The sequence below is a fragment of the Miscanthus floridulus genome, chromosome 2, assembly GCF_019320115.1.
Source record: "Miscanthus floridulus cultivar M001 chromosome 2, ASM1932011v1, whole genome shotgun sequence".
In the NCBI taxonomy this organism is placed as follows: domain Eukaryota; kingdom Viridiplantae; phylum Streptophyta; class Magnoliopsida; order Poales; family Poaceae; genus Miscanthus; species Miscanthus floridulus.
This window is the reverse complement of record NC_089581.1, coordinates 71,106,860-71,114,547: the sequence shown is the minus strand read 5'-3', so window position 1 is coordinate 71,114,547 and position 7,688 is coordinate 71,106,860. Positions and strand designations below refer to the sequence as shown.

Here is a 7,688-nt window from a genome sequence, read left to right as displayed (position 1 = left end):
ACTGGAGTATCAGGCAAGGTAGTTTGTTGTTGAGTGGATTGCGAATTTGTCTCCTGGTGACTCTTGATCAGCTGCTAAAGGGTTTCAGCCACCAACAGGAAGAGGTAGGGTGACAGTGGGTCACCCTGCCTGAGGCCTCTTCTACATGTGATCCATGGTCAGGGGCATCCGTTGACAAGAACTACGGATTTGGATGACTGTAGGATGTCTCTCATCCAACCACGCCAAAGATCATTGAATCCGCGAGCTTCGAGGATTGTTTACAACCCTTCCCACCGTACTGTATCAAAAGCTTTAGCGAAGTCTAGTTTAATAGCAAGTGCAAGAACCTTCTTTTGTGGCAGCATTGCACTAGCTCAGCCGCGAAGATGAATGATTCTGAGATTGATCTTCCTTCCAGGAATCCGGTTTGATTAGGATCAATCATTGCTGATATTTCTCTCCTGGAGCCTCTGAGTCAGTATCTTTGCAATGATCTTAACACTGCAATTTTGCAGACAAATTGGCCGGAAAGCATCCACGGCAACAACGCCTTGTTTCTTGGGGAGCAACACCTTGTATTAACGATTTATGTGTCTGAGTTGAACATTGCCTCGGTAGAAGTTGTGAAGCAGGTCCATGATCTGAGGCTTGATGGTTCCCCAAGCAGCTCTGTTAAAACTAGGTCCGAACCCATCCGGTCCAGGGGCACTACTCTGGTTCATGCTTAACACTGCATACTTGCTTCATCTTCAGAGAATGGTGCTGTCAGGAGTTTAGTCGGATGCTGAGTTTCCTAGAGCAGTTGATAGACGTTAAAGCCCCATGAGTTCTGTCCGGCAGTTCCTAATATTGAGGAGAAATATTGAGTCAATGCGTTGGTTTTTGCTTCATGGTTTGCCACCAGCACACCATCAACTTCAACATGCCAGATATAGTTCCTCAGCCGCTGAGTTGCCTGAGCATGAGCATGGTGATACGCAGTGTTTGCATCTCCCTCCTTGATTGCCCTCTGGTTGCTTACGCTGCTTCCAATAAGCAGCACGTCCCTTAATCACTTCGGCCAGGCACGAGCGACAGCTGTCCAGAACCTGCATTTCCTCTAGGGAAAGATGACGTACGTGTTACCTCAAAATAGTCAAACATGCAAATAATGAATTTGCAGTTCGGCAGAATAAAGGGTGGCGCCCTAGATCGCCTTTCCCAAACCTTTCCCGCTTTTCCAACCTTCTGTTCTTCGGCTCCGATCAACAAATCATCCACCGCCGGCTCCGTGATAAAGGCCTCATGCGTAGCTTCACTCTCTTGAGTAAGTTGCCATGAGATGTCTCGAGGCCCCATATTAGATTTGTCATGCAAACCGACTAGGGAAGAGCTTTGTTCTTAAGAATAAGAGCTAAGTCCATCATCATCTCCATGATCAAGGCCTCATGCGTAGCTTTGCTCCCTCGAGCAAGTTGCCGTGAGATGTTTTAAGGCAGCACCATGTCAGATTTGTCATACAAACCGTCCAGGGAAGAGCATTGTTCTCAAGAACAAGAGCTAAGTCCATCAACATACCAGGAGATACTACGCTGCACTCCACGCATGGGTTAAGTCAACAAGAACTCTTGTCGTGAGTTGCACGGGAGACACCCACTTCCTGAATTCCATCTCCATGCCAAGCGTAGGCTGCGACATGTACGGGTTCAAACCAACAGAGACAACGACATGCTAGTAATAGAGCAGGTCTAAGTGTTAGAATTTATATGGATAGTTCTCCTAAATCCATATGAAGAAATTCTAATAAATCTTAAATGCCTAATACTTGTGTTCTCTAATGGATTTTAATGTTTAAGCTCATGAGTAGAGGTGGGAGGTACAACATCAATTAGTACCATATTGCTAGTTGATGTTAAGGTAGGAGGTTCTCATCCCTATATATATGTACCAATCCTCCTGGAAAAAGCTATAACACCCTAGTGTTAAGCATTGTACACTACTGGATTCAGGTTCTTTGCCGAGTGCCTGAGGCACTCGGCAAATGTCAGATTGCACTCGGCAAAGCCTTTGCCGAGTGCGGCACTCGGCAAAGAACACACGGCAAAAAATTGGCAAAGCCCTCTTTGCCGAGTGTATTTTATCGGGCACTCGGCAAAGGCTTTGCCGAGTGCCCCGGGGACACTCGGCAAAGAAAAGCTACCGTCACGGCGCCGGTCCCGTTGACGGTCACTTTGCCGAGTGCCAACCCTGTAGGCACTTGGCAAAGATTTTTTTATTTTTTTTTAAAAAAAATCTTTGCCGAGTGCCAACCAGTGAGGCGCTTGGCAAAGATTTTTATTTTTTTTAAAAAAAAAATCTTTGCCGAGTGCCAACCCGTGAGGCACTCGGCAAAGAGCTTTTATTTTTTTTTGAAAATTTTCTTTGCCGAGTGCCAACCCGCCAGGCGCTCGGCAAAGATTTTTTATTTTTTAAAAAAAAAATTCTTTGCCGAGTGCCAACCCGGAAGTCACTCGGCAAAGAGCTTTTATTTTTTTTTGAAAATTTTCTTTGCCGAGTGCCAACCCGTGAGGCACTCGGCAAAGATTTTTTATTTTTTTTTTAAAAAATCTTTGTCGAGTGGCAACCAGAGGCGCTCGGCAAAGATTTTTTATTTTTTTAAAAAAAAATCTTTGCCGAGCGCCAACCCGTGAGGCACTCGGCAAAGAGCTTTTATTTTTTTTTGAAAATTTCCTTTGCCGAGTGCCAACCCGCCAGGCGCTCGGCAAAGATTTTTTATTTTTTTTAAAAAAAATTCTTTGCCGAGTGCCAACCCGGAAGGCACTCGGCAAATAGCTTTTTTTTTTTTTGAAAATTTTCTTTGCCGAGTGCCAACCCTCCAGGCACTCGGCAAAGATTTTTTATTTTTTTTAAAAAAAAATTCTTTGCCGAGTGCAAACCCAAAGGCACTCGGCAAAGCTGGAAAATCTGCTTTCTGGTGGCCCATTTTGCCAGCTTTGCCGAGTGTTGTGACCATGGCACTCGGCAAAGTGACCCAAAACGGCAAATTTTAATTTTTTTACATTACATCATGACAAATAAATTCATACAATCATATATCACATATATATCTCATCCATCGTATATATATCTCATCCATCCACACATCCATCCGCACATATCACATCCATCACAATATATATCACATATAAAATAATAAGTGCTCAAGTCCATCTAAATAAATCCACGAGCTGACATATATATGCATATACGTGGCAAACCAACCACTAGCTGACATATAGCACTGTAAATTGTATTTTTGATATATTAGTGCTCACGAAAAAAGAATACATGCGATAAACATATAAGATACATATGCAAGAGACCAGGTCCACTTAATTCGAAAGGGTAATAAATGGTAGCAAAATGTACCAATAACAACATGATCACCCCATGAGTCCAATGGCTGATTAGATACACACACGACTTGAAGCTCAAACGAAATAAAATGTTTTGAAAAACCAGTTACAACCAGTAGACTGAACTAGCTACATTATATATTGCCAATTCTACACTTGAAATGATCCTAGAATAAAATCGCACATACAAAAGAAACCATATTTGATGCGCCACAAAGAGACAATGGATCCATTAATCGATAGCCATATATAGGGCCCAACATCACTCAGTAATCAATACCTGAAAAAGTTTGATCGCACAAAATAAGCTTAGATAAACGTTACATGAGGAGAAACAAAAAGTTTCAGGTACTCTACATGGAAACTTCAAATAAAATAATAGGATTCTAAGGATGGGCAATTGATGACCAGCAGCATGAAGTTATAATCTGAAAAAGTTCTACAAAAATGGAGTCAATTGGATATTATGATTAGTAGTTTGGGAGAGTTTTCTAGTTATGTCAATTAGCAATTTCTAATGCATCTGCAGAAATTTGATTATTCTTTAAAGCCAAACAATCAGTTAAACGTGTCTGTGCAAAATCACGATCTTAACAAAATAAAGTAAAATCACAATGGACAAAAAATTGTCCCTAAGTTAAACTTTCAGCTTTTTATGCAAAAAATTCAAGGTAAATCTGATAATTTTTGTGGAGTTCAGTACCATGGATGCTTCAGCAGAACTGCGAAAGTTTAACATGGTTGGGACGTTGGGTGTCAACAGTAACTCAGTTTTCTGTTGTTAATCATATTTGTGTGATAACTAGTTTGATGCTTTGATGTTCTATAAAACCAAGGAAAGGTTTGTGATCTTTGTTTTCTCAATAAACATGAGCAGCGTTAATTAGGATAGGTTCTTCTGCATCAAACGTGGGTGAATAACAGAAGTACATGGTTAGAAAGGATGCATGGTACCTTATAGTTGAATGTGTAATCTTAATGTTCTATATGTTGTGACGCCGACTGCAAATCGCAGGAGGTCAGGTTTGGTACAACCGTGCAATTGCCAAACTATTGCCCTTCTTTTCAACAATAAATTGCTTATCACTTTGAACCTTTAATATGCAAAACAAATGATAAGGTGGGTAGCTAGTGAATGATCAGCTGAAAGTGGCACTGAAAGAAGGAAGGCCTTATGACTTTCCTGTACAATCAGCAGGTGAGCTGTGATTTATTGGACTACTGCCAGCACAACCGTCAATTGAAATGGCAAATTAGAAAGTTAGAAAACAAACATTCAGATATTGGATAGATGGAAAGGAGGTAAATGTAAGGAAACAAAGAAAAACAGAAAGTGGCATTTTATTTTAATGATTTTGTTTGCAGACCCTATACGTCACTATTCTGGCATCATAATCTAGAAGTATGGGTTAAGTGTAGAAAAATACTGAACCTAGACTTACGTACAGGATTGACATCCCTGCAAGATAGGTGGCTTTTCCCTATTTTTTGCATGGTACAACTGGAACTGACACTAACATGTACTCAGTTCCAGTATATACACGAAGGCAATGCCATGAAAATGTAAAGTAATACTTAGAGCAATCAGATTTCAGAGTCAATTAGCCCAGCTGAATGCATCAAGCATATACATAGGAAGGGCATACCCTGAATTAATAAACAGGTAATAGTGCAATAGTATATAAACGTCGAATAGGCACATGGGTACGTGCTTTGAAGAAAAAATAGTACACTGCAAAAGAGATTGTGTAGCAAAAAAAAAAAAGAATGGATTTGTACCTTCATCTTAGCATCGTGATTGGGGAACGTCGCTTGAACAGACCTGATTAATGGATCTATAGAAAAATCATGATGAGATAAACAGATAAGGACAATAACATGGATGCTTGTTATCTCTGCATTATTAATTCTGTGCGGCCACACGAAGGTCAGCAAAGACCTGTAGAAACACATCTGTGACCAACTCAGGATCCCTCCAGCACTGATCATAACGAAATGCATCAAAATAGATATGCATGACAATAGTAAGGATCATTCAGCAGGATTACTACTGAACTCCATTCGTGATGATAGGTAAGACAACAGGGCATAGATGCATAATTTGGAAATACATAGGAGCCCTGACCTGACTTTGCATAGATGTCGTGCGATAAAAAATAGGGTCTCCATCGGTAAGACAGGCCTATAATGTTGATCTGAATCCATTCATATTTGATCATTCCCAATCCGCTTCAACGTTCGAATCCTGGAAAGTAGGTGTGGATTAGCAACCAATCCGTCCATACTTCATATAAGCTGAAGCAAAACAAATACTAATCGGACGTAGTTCATATAAGTTGAAGCAAAACAAACGGTGCCGGCGACGCTGGTTCACCGTGAACAGAGCGGGTGTGGGGACAGGGCAGTACCACCTGCGAGCGACGCAGAGGCATGGGCGGGGCCGGGTTTGAGGCCGGCATCGCATCTCACGGCCGCAGCTGCCGCTATTGTGGTCGTCGTGGCTGCGGCGATTGGAGGCGAGGAAGCAGAAGGAGACGGCGTGCTTCAGACGCAGATCGGATAGGGGTCGCTGACCTCGACTCGTCGGCTGGGGAAGACGAAGGTAGCGATGGGGTGGCGCTCTGCGGCGCGGGGAAGGGCGGCGGCGCGCGGCGGCGGCGGCGGCCCGGTGGCTGGCGGGCGCGGCGCACGGGGAGGGGAGGGCGGCGCGCGGCGCGGGGGCGGGCCAGCGTTGGCGGGCGGCGGCCGGCAGCGGCGGCGCGGGGGCTGTCTGTCTGTGGCTTGACTGTCCGGCCGAATTCGGTTAAATGTCCCCACCCGCCCCTTCGCCGAGCGCCGCATCAAGAGGCACTCGGCAAAGAGCAAAGATTTTTTTTTAAATGTCTTTGCCGAGTGTCCCTGTAGAGGCACTCGGCAAAGAGGAAAATTTTTAAAAAAATTCAGAATTCTCTTTGTCGAGTGCTTTATTATTAGCACTTGGCAAAGACTCCTTTTATCGAGTGCCATGCCCTGGCACTCAGCAAAGTTTTTTTTATTTTTTTTTGTATTTTGCCTCCAAATTTTTTGTACAGCCCTTTTAAAGTAACAGGAACTCCTAATTAGAAGTTTAGGATTTTTTGTGGCTTTTTGATATATTTAGTTACTTTATTTTGTTTACTTGAATTTTTTCGAAAAATATAAATTTGAGCTGCACGTGGTACGAATAATGGAATTTAATGATTCAAAAAATGATAGTCATGTTACTGAGTGTAGTGTGAGGCCGTATCCAGGAACGAACCCGAAATTTCGGACATCTTGTTCACAAAACATGACCGCGAACTTGCGTGCGTAGTGTTTTTAAGTTCTATAAAAAGCAAACGAAGTCCGAAAATCATAAAACTTGTTGAGATATCGTGATATCGTATGTGGAGGCTATGATAAAAATTTGAGAAGGTTTGGTGTACGTTGTCACGTACGATGCTTACAAACCAGGACATCTCTACGTGTGATATCTGATATCACACGTAGAGATGTCCTGGTTTGTAAGCATCGTACGTGACAACGTGCACGAAATCTTCTGAAATTTTTATCATAGCCTCCACATATGATATCACGACATCTCAACAAGTTTCATGATTTTTGGACTTCGTTTGCTTTTTATAGAATTTAAAAACACTTCACACGCAATTTCGCGGACATGTTTCGCGAACAAGATGTCCAAAATTTTGGATCCGTTCCTGGATACGGCCTCTCACAACACTCACTAACATGACTATCAATTTTCGAATCATTAAACTCCATTATTCGTACCACGTGCAGTTCAAATTTCTAATTTTCGGAAAAATTCAAGTAAACAAAATAAAGTAACTAAATATAACAAAAAGCCACAAAAAATCTCCAAATTGTAACTAGGAGTTTCTGGTGCTTTAAAAGGGCTGCACAAAAAAATTAGAGGCCAAAAACAAAAAAAACAAAAAATACTTTGCCGAGTGCTGGCGTATGGCACTCGGCAAAGGGTGTCTTTGCCGAGTGCCAAACATTAGGCACTCGGCAAAGAGTGTTTTAATTTTTTTAAAAAAAATTACTCTTTGCCGAGTGCATCCACAGGAACACTCGGCAAAGAAATTATAAAAAAAATTAAATCTTTGCCAAGTGCCGTGCCAGGGGCACTCGGCAAAGTAATTTTTTTTAAAAAAAAATTCTTCGCCGAGCGCCAGATCTGAGACGCTCGGCAAAGAATTTTTTTTAAAAAAAATTAAATCTTTGCCGAGTGCCAGATCTGGCGCACTCGGCAAAGAATTTTTTTTTAAAAAAAACAAATCTTTGCCGAGTGCCTAACAGTAGGCGCTCGGC

At 42.1% G+C, this 7,688-nt stretch overlaps 1 long non-coding RNA gene across 3 annotated transcripts; it reads right to left on the bottom strand.

Moving 5' to 3' along the window:
- Positions 1-3,309: 3,309 nt before the first annotated feature.
- On the bottom strand, positions 3,310-6,163 carry LOC136539097 (uncharacterized). Of its 3 annotated transcripts, none has more exons than XR_010779536.1 (4): positions 5,765-6,163; positions 5,482-5,601; positions 5,136-5,309; positions 3,310-3,636 (listed from the first exon to the last, which is right to left on the bottom strand). It is a non-coding gene; the product is annotated as an uncharacterized lncRNA (long non-coding RNA). The 3 variants fall into 3 exon arrangements; XR_010779534.1 differs by having other exon boundaries at positions 5,768-6,163; XR_010779535.1 differs by having other exon boundaries at positions 5,136-5,295; positions 5,768-6,163.
- Positions 6,164-7,688: the final 1,525 nt, after the last annotated feature.